Raw genomic sequence first — 11028 nt, 5'->3', positions numbered from 1 at the left:
GATGGTTCCCAATAGATGGGGAGATTGTAAATGTTTTTTTTTCTTCTGTATTTATTCTGGAGACAGACACAGAGATCATACAACTGAGGCCAAATAGTTCCCTTAACGTAGTCATCCCTTTCTTATTCTTCAATTCCACCCGTATAGCCTCAGTAGATGAGTCCTGTCTGAGCACCATGGTGACATTTTTCCTGTCTAGTAATGCCATCCCTCCCACTCTATCATGTCTAAAACAGCAGAACCCCAGGACATTGAGCTGCCAGCCCGGCCTCTTCTGCAACCAAGTCTCACTTATGGCTGCAATGTGACAATTCCATATGCTCTAAGCTCATCTGCCTTGCCTACAATTCTCCGTGCATTGAAATAGACACACCTTAGGACATTAATCCCACCATACTCATCAACCTGTCAGTTTATGTCTTTGCTTGTAAGCTTAACATCTACTGCCCCCACTCCATTTGCTGCCCTGCCACTCTGGTTCCCAGTCCCCTGCAACTCTAGGAGGCCAGAGAAGGAATTGTGAGGGACCCTCTGGTGATATTTGTTTTGTTGTTAGCCACTGGTGATGTTCCAGTAGACGTGAGGGTGGCCAGTGTTGTTCCATTATTCAAGAAGGGTAGCAAGGATGAGCCAGGGGACTATAGGCCTGTGAGTTTGCCTTCAGTTGTAGGAAACTTTCTAGAGGGAATTCTTATGGACACTATCTTGGATAGTCAAGGTCTGATCAGAAACAGTCAGCATGGTTTTGTGTGTCCAATGAATGTTTTGGAGATTTTCAAAGAGGTAATTGAGAGGACAGATGAAGGTAGGGCAGTGGATATTGTCTATATACAAGACCTTTGATAAAGTCCCACAGGACAGGCTGATCTGGAAGGCTGGGTCACCTGGGATTCAGGGGGAGCTGGTGATGTGGATTCAGAATTAGCTCGATGACAGGAAGCAAAGGGTGATGGTTGAAGGCTGATTCTATGACTGGAGGCCTGTGACTATCGGGCTGCTCCAGGGATCAGTGCTGGGACCTCTGTTATTCATTATTTATACAAATGATTTAAATGTGAACATACATGGCACAATTGGCAAACTTGCCGATGACACTAGATTGGGTGTATCATTGACTTTGAAGCAGGTTAGTGAATTACAAAGAGATCTCTATCAGTTGGGGAGATAGGCTGAGAAATGGCAAATGGATTTCAATTTGGATATGTCTGAAGTGCTGCATTTTGGACAGTCTAATCAGATTAGGACCTACACAGTTAATGGCAGGGTACTGACCAGTGTCATGGACAGAGGGAGCTGGGAGTACAAGTGCACAGTTCACTGAAAGTGGCTGCACAAGTAGACAGGATGATGAAGAAGGCATTTAGCATGCTGGCCTTTGTCTATCAAGTTTCAGAGTTGGGACATTATGTTACAATTATACAAGTGTGAGGCCACACTTGAAGTATTGTGTACAGTTTGGTCACCCTGTTAGACCAGAAGATACAGGAGCAGAATTAGGCCATTTGGCCCATAGAGTCTGCTCGGGTATTTCATCATGGCTGACCCAATTTTCCTCTCAGCTCGAATCTCCCACCTTCTCCCTGGACCCCTTCTTGCCCTGACCAATTAAGAATCTATCAACTTCTGTCTTAAATATACATAAAGACTCGGCCTCCACATCTGCCTGTGGCAAAGAATTCCACAGATTCACCACTCTCTGGCTAAAGAAATTCCTCCTCATCTCTGTTCTAAATGGACATCCCTCTATTCGGAGGCTGTGTCCTCTGGTCTTAGACTCCCCCACCATAGGAGACATCCTCTGCACAACCACTCTATCTCAATGAGATCACCCCTCATTCTTGTGAATTCCAGTGAGTTACAGGCCCAGAACGGTCAATATTGGGAAGACATTGTCAACCGGGAGTGGGTGCAGAAGCGATTCACGGGGATGACTAAATTATAGGGCGAGGTTGGCCGCACTGGATCTTTAATCCTTGGAAATTGGCAAAATGAGAGGTGTCTTCAAGTTTATACAGCCTTGAGGGATATCGATAGGGCAGTCATCACCTTTTCCCCTAGGGCTGTGGAATCTAAAAACCAGTGGGCACGCATACGAGATAAGAGGGGAAAGGTGGTAGTGAGTAGGTGGTGGTCGTTAACATTGACCGATGATCTTGCGACTTGCCAAAAGACTAGTCTAATGCTCGCGCCAGGTTTACATCCCACGACCGGTTTTGGCTGGAATCGATGCCCGGGAACAATCCTAACAGAATCCAAAGAGATTGGTTGCTGTCCCTCCCGTTAACATGCGCAGGGCAGACCCACATAGTGAGAGGGGCAGAGAGGAGGCCGAGGGGTGGAGTTAACAGAGAAACCTGGAATCCAGTCGGCGGCGGCGGCGGGGGCGGCGGCGGCGGCGGGGGTGGGTGCGGGGTGCGACTACCGCCAGCTCGGTTAAACGTCTGACGGAGATTCACTTTGTGAGAGAGCGAGAAAGTGAGGGCCAGTGTGGAATTGGGACTATCGGTAAATCCTTGTCCCCTGCCCACCCCGTGTTGCAGAGGTCGTGTGTGGACTCCCGGACCCGCTGATGCTGGAGCCGGTTTTGTGCCGCATCCTTTGTATGCACACCGCCCCGCCGGCCAACGATCTGCTCCGCTCCCGGCGGCTGCTACGCTGTCTGATGCCGGGCGAGTGGTTGGGTCCGCTCCGGGTGCAGATTCGGTCAGCCTCCAGTAGCCATGACTGTAGACTGTTACCCGGGAGCACACAGTAATCAGTCCAGAGCCAAGGTGCCGGCGGCTGACGCGCTCCTTCCTGACGCACGCAGACCATCAGCAGCGCTGACGCAGCCGCCAACCGGCCTCGCCACCTTCGTCACTTAACCCCTCGCTGCCCACAGCCCTCCCGGCCCGCATTAACCCTGCAAACATCGCTCTTCGCTCACTTCCAGCGCTCCCTCGCAAAGACAGAGGGAGCGCCGCACTACCGAAGGAAATCTCCATGTAACTGTTCCTCCCCCGGAAATGGTGGGCTGTTCTAATGTCCTTTCCGGCCAAGGAGAAGATTTCTCCAGGGTGGTCTCTCGGGCAGAGACTGCGCGCAATGTCCCCGAATCCCCACGGACTTCATATCCCACTGACAGATCGCCATGGGCTGGGTGCAGGTGCAGGAGATGGGAGAGGCTCGGATACGGGGGCTGACGCGTCTTCACTCGGACCACGGGAGAGACGGAGTCAATGAAGTCCCGCCGTCTGTCCCGGGGTGGGGTTGGGTGTCAGAAACCTCGGGGAAGGGTGACGGGGCGCGGAAGCCAGAACTTTCTCTCCCTGAGGGATGGCGTACGCTGAATACAGTGTTATCCTGGACCATTTCCTGCACCCACGCTGTGCCCTCGGGTGGTCTCAGGGAGTCCGTTATCGGAGCTGGTCTGTCCCCTCCTTCGCGACACCTAGTATTCCGCTTCACTCCCATCACCGCAAGTCTCCCAGGTGGCTTCATGGCATTGCATCGGACTCTCGAACCCCCCAACCAACCGCTTCCCTCGGAACTCCCGCCAATCCTCACCCCCGCTCCGCCCTTCGGCCCACTGTACCTCCGCAGACACCCACCCCGCCGTGCAGGTCACCGGCAGCCTACCCGGACCCCGGAGATCCCGGTCCGGATCCGGAGGGGAGACGCGCCAGGTACGAGGGAGATCACCATCCGGGACGTCCGGCATCGTGACACACCAAGAGTGACCCGGTTTGCGCAGGGGAAGAGGGCGCGATCTACGGCGGCATCCGAACGTGCCTCGGGGATCCTCACCGCAGCAACTACTTGTCGCCATCCCGGGATAGTCATAACCCATCCCGCTCAACACCAACCATCCCGGAGCAATTTCAAACGTCCCCAACCCACAATAATCCCAGTTCAAACCACGTTATCCCCAGCTCCGTCTCAAACACCCCGCCGTTCGAGTTCAGCCCTTGAACCGTCCCAAACGTAGTTCCAATCCATACGGTCCAATCCAATTCCACCCCTCTCCAACTCCCAAATCCGAACCTAAACGCCCACTCTCTCTCAGCCCAATCCAAGTCACCCAACTCCGAGAGAACCTCACCACTCTCTCCCCCCCCGGGCGCAGGTATTGGGATTGGTAGCGGGACTCGGGTCGCCTCCGCCGTTCTCGCCCACGTGTTGATGCCGAGATTTGGATTTGGGAAAGAGGATGATGCGGAGAACTCTCCGCAGTCTTACCGTAATCCGCCGAACTGCAACGCCGCTTACATCGGAAAGGAGCACACAAGATCTGGGAGGAGGTGAGGGTTAGTCCGGCCCGGTCGGCGCAGGCTGGCGGTTACACAGGCGGCTGAGTGGCTGCCGCGGCTGCCTTTATACCGACAGCTGAAAGTGAGGTCCCGGGCGAGCGAATCCCGAGCACCGACTCAGTGCGCAGCATCTACGTCAGGACCGCAATGCAAGAGGATTTATTAATAAACATTCTGCGCCGAGTGGGAGCACAGCTCAGCAGCGGGGGCCGGCCGGCCGGGAAACACACCGAGACCCACTCGGGAATCACGGTCCGCCCCCGGCAACTGTACGGTGCATTCGGCTGAGAATCCCGGCCCGTCCCTCCGGTAACTGCACCGGACACCCGCCCAGGAACCGACTGAGCACGCGGCCGAGAATCAATGTCCGTCTCACCGGTAACCGCACCGTTCGCCTCGCAGGACCGTGCCAGTCTGGAGTCGCCGCTTCATTCAGCTCCCGTGAACCTAATACAGTTCCATTCAGGTTTGCCTGCCTCCGAGCTCCGGGTGCGGGCGGCCATTCCCCTAAACCCGGGTTGCTCGGGAGTTTAAATGGCTGGGCTCCAGCTCGAGTGAAGGGGCGCAGAGAATCAGGGATACGTGGATGTTGGAGAGGTGGTGGGGAGGCGTGACACCGGTGTGGTCGGTCCGGGACAGGGTGCCACAAATTGGGAAATACCCATTGCCAGCGTGAGATCTGTTCGGTGTGAGAGATCCCAGGAAGAGAGCTGTCCTGTGTGAGGTTAGCTCGGCGAGGGGTCCCAATGGCCGGGACAAATCTGCCGCAAATACTGATTATGAGAACAGCGCCAATACCCAACATTAGTAAGACACTTAGACCCCCAACACTGACTCTTCCCCAAAGCACAGCTTCCACACACGCCCCTCCCCATCAGATCGAGTTCAAGTTCAAGTGTATTGTCTGTCATACAACCAGACAAAACAGTGTCCCTCCAGAGCATGGTGCACACACTTAACACATATCATGCCGCACGCCGCACGCACAACATATAAGTTAATAAACTATAATTGAAAATGCATGTAATGTGCAGCACAGGTAAACACAAGACAAGATCTCGGCCGTGGCAGGATCTCACAGCCTGGGGGAAGAAGCTCTTACCCAATCTGGCAGTTCTAGTCCTGATGCTCCTGTACCTCCTGGTAAGATGTCTCCAACACTCAACTCCAGAAAGAGACAACCCCCTGAGAGCGACCACTATCCAACACAACAGTCCCCCACACTGACCTCTCCCCAATACCCGGTCCTCACACTGACCTCTCCCCAATACCCGGTCCTCACACTGACCTCTCACCAATACACAGTCCTCACACTGACCTCTCACCAATACACAGTCCCCTCCCACTGACCTCTCCCCAATACCCAGTCCTCACACTGACCTCTCCCCAATACCCGGTCCTCACACTGACCTCTCCCCAATACACAATCCCCCACACTGACCTCTCCCCAATACCCAGTCCTCACACTGACCTCTCCCCAATACACAATCCCCCACACTGACCTCTCCCCAGTACCCGGTCCTCACACTGACCTCTCCCCAATACACAGTCCCCTCACACTGACCTCTCCCCAATACCCGGTCCTCACACTGACCTCTCCCCAATACACAATCCCCCACACTGACCTCTCCCCAATACCCGGTCTTCACACTGACCTCTCCCCAATACCCAGTCCTCACACTGACCTCTCCCCAATACCCGGTCCTCACACTGACCTCTCCCCAATACACAGTCCCCTCACACTGACCTCTCCCCAATACCCAGTCCTCACACTGACCTCTCCCCAATACACAATCCTCACACTGAACTCGCCCCAATACACAGTCCTTACACTGACCTCTCCCCAATACACAATCTCCTCACGCTGACCTCTCCCCAATACCCAGTCCTCACACTGACCTCTCCCCAATATCCAGTCCTCACACTGACCTCTCCCCAATACACAGTCCCCTCACACTGACCTCTCCCCAATACCCAGTCCTCACACTGACCTCTCCCCAATACACAATCCTCACACTGAACTCGCCCCAATACACAGTCCTTACACTGACCTCTCCCCAATACACAATCTCCTCACACTGACCTCTCCCCAATACCCAGTCCTCACACTGACCTCGCCCCAATACAAACAACGTACACAAAATGCTGGAGCAACTCCGCAGGCCAGGCAGGATCTATGGAAAACATACGGCTGATGTTTTGGACAAGACACTCTTCAGCAGGTCACTGACAGCAAGGAGAGTTCCACAGGGGTCTGTGTTGATTCTTTTTTGCATTTTATGTCAGTGATTCAGATGATGGAATTGATGGCTTTATTGCAAAGTTGCAAATGCTATGAAGATATGTGGAGGTGTAGGTAGTTTTGAGGAAGTAGAGAGGCTACAGAAGGACTTAGACAGATTAGGAGAATGGGCAAAGAAATGGCAAATGGAATACACCCGTTGGGAAGTGTATGATCACACACTTTGGTAGAAGAAATGAATGGGTGGATTATTTTCTAAAAGGTGAGAAAACACCAAAAGAACTGAGGCGCAGAGGGACTCGGGAGGCCTTGCGCAGGATTCCCTAAAGCTTCAGTTGCTTGTTGAGTTTGTGGTGAGGAGGGCAAATGTGACATCAGCATTCACTTCAAGAGGACTCAAATATAAAAGCAAGGTGTATAGAAACAGAAAACCTACAACACAATACAGGCCCTTCGGCCCACAATGCTGTGCTGAGCTTGTACTTACTTTAGAAATTACCTAGTGTTACCCATAGCCCTCTGTTTTTCTAAGCCCCATGTACCAATCCAGGAGCCTTGTGAAAAGACCCTATCGTTTCCGCTTCTGCCACCATCACCGGAAGCCCATTCCACGCGCTCACCATTCTGTGTAAAAAACTTACCCCTGACATTGTCTCTGTACCTACTCTATGTTGCTAAGGCTTCATAAGGCATTACTCTGACCGCATGGAATATTGTGAGCAGTTCTGGATTAGGAAAAGCGCCAGATGTCTCTGGGCCTGTATTCGCTGGAATTCAGAAGAACGAGGGGCGTCCTCATTAAAACCTATCAAATGGTGAAAAGCCTTGACAGACTGGATGTGGAGAGGATAATTCCTATGGTGGGAGCATCTAAGAGCCCACAGCCTCATGAAGGAATATGGGGATAAGCAGGAGATTTGGGCTGAGGGAAAAGTTAGATCAGCCATGATGGAGCAGACTCGATGGGCCAAATGGCCTATTTCTGCTCCTATATGTTATGGTCTTGCATACAGTATGTCGTGAAATTTGTTTTTGTGGCAAGCACAATGCCACAAAAATACTGAAATACATAAGAATTACTATGAGTTGCATTAAATAGACAGGTAAACCGATAGAGAGAGAGAAACAGAAATGATGATTAACGAGATATTCTTTCTTCCCACATAACTCCTTAAAGTCGACCCTGGCCTCTACCTCTTCCCCGGACCACATCTAGGCTGGGAGAGTGGTTGAATGACGGGTGTAACTGGAGAAGACATCTGTTGAAGCGATGGTTCTCAGGTTCTTCAGCCGGCATCTCATCCCGAGGAGCTCCTACATTACTGGCTCATGTGTCCCAGGATGTCCAAACGCAACTCCCCCCCCCCCACCCCACCAAACACAGAGGCACCAAACTAACCCACCATCGAAAAGGGAAAGACGGTAAAACAGGTTACCGCTGACCTGGGCAGGAATACCTCTCTGGACTGAAGGTCCGCCTCTTATCATCCAGAAGGTTTGTTCCCCTGCTAAAGCGACGATTCACTTTACTTTCAGTCTCGGCAACTACGTTCAGTGTTCAGTATGGTGCAGTGTAAGGCGAAGAGCGACGCCCCCCTGTCCGGACAGGCTGCAGACTCCCCAACTCGCTCCTTTCCGTCTGTGACAGCGGCGGACATCCTGCAGTAGCTCCTTCAGTTAGGATGTTGACTCCGTTTTCATCATCTTCACGTTTATAAAATTCAAAAGCTTTTCACAATAACCTGCCGGTGAATTTATTGGTTTGAATCACTGTATTGAAAAAAAGAAATTCTGAGACATTCAGTGATGAACAGGGTCTGAAAAGGTGACTTGAGCAAATTGTTGAGGATACAGCATATATTCAGAGGGTCGGCACCCGCAGTTTCTGCCAGCTTCACCAAGACCCTGCCGGCAGATTGCATTCCACCTCCCCTCTCGGCATTTCCAAGGGATCATTGCCCTAGAACAGCACAGGAACAGACTCTTCGGCCCACAAATTTGTGCTGAGCCAGTTAAATTAGTAACCAAATGTCCAGCTAAACTAATCCCTTCTCCCTACGCAATGTCCATATCCTTCCATCTTCCGCACATCCACGTATTTATCTAAACACCTCTTAAAACTCCTAAATGTACCTGGCGCTACCTCCACTACAGGCGCCCGCACTCTCTTTGATCCTCATATCTCCTTTGATATTACCCCCTCCCCTCGCCTTCAATACCTGCCCTAATTTACTTTTATTTATTTTTTCCACATAAATTCTGTAAGAATGAATTTTAGACCATAAGATATAGCAGCAGAATTCGGCCCATCGAGTCTGATGTACTATTCCTCACAACCCCACTCTCTGTACGATTTTGGACTGTGGGAAGAAACCAGAGCACCCGGAGGAAACCCACGCAGTCACAAAGAGAAGGTACAGTGGGAGGAATTGAACTCTGATAAAATATTGCGCTAATCGGGGTGCTACTGCTCCCCACCCCCACCCTTTTCCTCCAGGAACTGCGTCCGTCATGACCATGGACAGGTAGGTTGAATGAGACAGGTAGAGTGGATATTTCACGGTGATTACCTTTCATAAGACCACAAGACCCAGGAGCAGAATTAGGCCATTCGGCCCATCAAGTCTGCTCGGCCTTTCCATCATGGCAGATTTATTACCCCTCTCAAACCCATTCTCCTGCCTTCTCCCCGTAACTTCTGATGTTCTTACTAATCAATGACCTATCAACCTCCACTTTAAATATATCCAAGGACTTGGCCAACTGTCACAACGAATTCCACAGATTCACCATCCTCTGGCTAAAGAAATTTCTCCTCATCTCAGTTCTAAACGGGCGTCCTTCTCTTCTGAGGTTGTGCCCTCAAGTCCTATACTCACCAACTTTTGGAAACATCCACTCCACACTCATTCTATTTAGGCCTTTCAATATTCAATAGGTTTCAGTGAGATTCCCCCGCCCCCCCCCCCCCATTCTTCTAAACCCCAGTGAGTACAGACCCACAGCTATCAAACCCACATCCCGTTCATTTCTTGAATCATTCTCTTGAACCACCTCTGGACGTTCTCAAATGCAATTTTATTGATTCTTGAATTTCTGGGAAGTGATTTGTGAATTCTGTAAGGACGGATTTCCATCACCTGCTTGTCTGTAACACAGGTCACTGGGGAAAGCAGTCACTTTGTGCCAACACCTGAAGCTGAGACCACGGGAGCAACCCTGGGCTTCCTGTTGCTGCCACTTTAATTCTCCACCTCAATCTCACTTGCCCTTTCTGTTATGACAAGACCCAACACAATCGCGAAGAGATAGCATTCACCTTTGTCCAGGCACACTACAGCCTGCAGGTCTCAGTATGGAACACTCCCGTTTCAGAGAAAACGCTCCTTTCCGTCGGTGTCAGAGCTGGACACTCCTGCGGTAGCCTGTCCACATGGAATTCCAGCTTCACCAACACGCCTTGATCAGCTGGGCATTCCCTGCATTTCATACCTTCTTCGTCTTCTTTGTCTAACATCCCTGGTTAATAGTGAAACTCATGAACACTCTGCCACCACTGAGGTCTCGTTACTAGGATAGTGAGCTGTTTACTTGTACTGTGCACTGCATGCTTTTTGAATTACATTTTATTGACTTATCTGTGGTAATATTTTGTTTATATACTGTAGAATATATCTTATGGGTTCAGTATGATCTGGAGGGAATTTGTTTCGTTTGGTTGTATATGTGTACAGTCAATTGACAATAAATTTGAATTTGAACTATGACCAGAGCACTTCTTCAATTGCATTTGGGGACCGAGGGGAGATGTGCTAGGGTTCGGAATCTTTGTTCACATGGGGATCCAGGGGAAGTAAGCCAGGTGGACTTGGTGGAAAGGGTCAGTGGGTGGGAGTCAAATCACAAACAAGAGAAAATCTGCAGATGCTGGAAATCCAAGCAACACACACAAAATGCTAAAGGAACTCAGCAGGCCAGATAGCATCTATGGTTAAAAAAGTACAATCAACGTTTCGGGCCAAGACCCTGGCCTGCTGAGTTCCTCCAGGATTTTGTGTGTGTTGCAGAGGGTGGGAGTGAAGGGTTCCTCTCCAACCGGAGGCCAGCGGTGTGCCACAGGGATTAGGGTTGTTTTTGTCACCTGTTTTAATGGTTTGGTGGCGTGGTTCATATGTATATGGCTGACCCCAAAATACGGTGTGTAGAGGGAATTGGAGAAGGTTGTCTCAGATGACAACAAGATCGAGATCAAATGGGTAAAGTGGGTCACAGGAATTTAACTTAGAATAGTGCACCTCTCATCCTCCATCGCTCCAAGGAGAAAAGGCTGAATTCACTCAACCTATTCTCATAAGGTATGCTCCCCAAACCAGGCAAAATCCTTGTAAATCTCCTCTGCACCCTTTCTATGGTTTCCACATCCTTTCTGTAGTGAGGTGACCAGAACTGTGCACAGTACTCCAAGTGGGGTCTGACCAAGGTCCTATATAGCTGCAA

General features: G+C 50.9%; 1 long non-coding RNA gene across 1 annotated transcript; it reads left to right on the top strand.

The window, feature by feature from the left end:
• Positions 1-4067: 4067 nt before the first annotated feature.
• Positions 4068-10298, top strand: LOC140731390 (uncharacterized). The gene is made up of 2 exons (XR_012099799.1): positions 4068-4755; positions 7709-10298. It is a non-coding gene; the product is annotated as an uncharacterized lncRNA (long non-coding RNA).
• The last annotated feature ends 730 nt before the right edge of the window (positions 10299-11028 follow it).

This window comes from Hemitrygon akajei, chromosome 8, assembly GCF_048418815.1.
Source record: "Hemitrygon akajei chromosome 8, sHemAka1.3, whole genome shotgun sequence".
Classification (NCBI taxonomy): Eukaryota; Metazoa; Chordata; class Chondrichthyes; order Myliobatiformes; family Dasyatidae; genus Hemitrygon; species Hemitrygon akajei.
Note: the sequence above shows the minus strand (reverse complement) of the source record. Positions and strands in the feature narration are given on the sequence as shown.